Source organism: Dipodomys ordii, unplaced genomic scaffold (assembly GCF_000151885.1).
Source record: "Dipodomys ordii isolate 6190 unplaced genomic scaffold, Dord_2.0 Scaffold11, whole genome shotgun sequence".
In the NCBI taxonomy this organism is placed as follows: Eukaryota; Metazoa; Chordata; class Mammalia; order Rodentia; family Heteromyidae; genus Dipodomys; species Dipodomys ordii.
In genome coordinates, this window is record NW_012267227.1 from 7,791,541 (window position 1) to 7,792,756 (window position 1,216).

The following is a 1,216-nucleotide window of genomic DNA, read 5'->3' on the forward strand; positions in this document are numbered from 1 at the left end:
TTCAAAAGACTCTGTAGGGAAAGGTCGCCTGACCCAATGAGGGAAAATCCATCCTCCCCTTGAAACCCGGGAATGAATTCCTTCACAGCAAGCTGCGGCTTTTCAGAGCACTGACATCCTTGATTTCTGCACACGTCATGGCTTCTACATCTTTTTTGTTGGTGGTGGTGGTCGTGGGGCTTGAACTCTGGGCGTAGGCATTGTCCCTGAGCTCTTCAGCTCAAGACTAGCGTTCTACCACTTTAAGCCACAGCGCCACTTGCAGTTTTCTAGTGATTAATTGAAGATAAGAGACTTGTGGATTTTCCTGCCTGGGCTGGCTTTGAACCACGATCCTCAGAGCTCAGTCTCCTGAGTTGCTTGGACGATAGGTAGAAGCCACTGGCACCAGGCTCATCCAGTTATTTTTAATGGTGTTTATCTATTAGCTCGGGACTGGAATTCTCCATGTTCTTCTCCCACTCAGGAGTCTGTCTCCAGAAAAGGAAGAGAGTGGCCATGTCTCCGCCACATCCCTGCGTCCCCTGTTCCCCTGCTCTGGGCAGCTGCTCGGCTTGTAGTTCTGTTACCCCCTGGCCAACCTTGCAGGCGTCCAGGATGAAGCCATCTTTGGGCCATTTGTAGACGCAGCAGTTTCTTTGTCATGTGGTCTGAGTCCTTTGCTGTGATGTCACTGGCTGGCGGGCACTGTGTGCTTTTGCTGTGATGCCAGTGGCTGGCGGGCATGGTGTGCTTTTGGAGATGGCCATTACCCTTCTTTGTCATACTCCTTATGTCCCCTACGTTCAAATTTGTGCCTATGGTACATCAGTTGTCTGTACTGGGTTTTCTCATGAGGATGTGACTCAGGCTGTAGATCTGGTAGACTACATTGGCTTTATGCCCCGTTGGGTGCCATTGCACAGTCTTCCTAGAGCCTCTTTAGCTGTGATGGTTTGGGGCGCAGTGGGTACAAGAAATGTCAGGATCATAAAGTCCCGTATATCTCTGTAGGCCACGCGGGACGAGGCCCTCTAGTGGCCCAGTTGGGTATAACGCACAGAGCATTAGGATCGCCCCAGCAATAGGAGTTGGGACTCCAGAGACCTGAAGCACGGTGGACAATTTCTCAGACACTGCAAGGGACAGTCCTACTGTGTGTGTGTGTGTGTGTGTGTGTGTGTGTGTGTGTGTGTGTGTGTGTGTGTGTGTGTGTGTGTGTGTGTGTGTGTGTGTG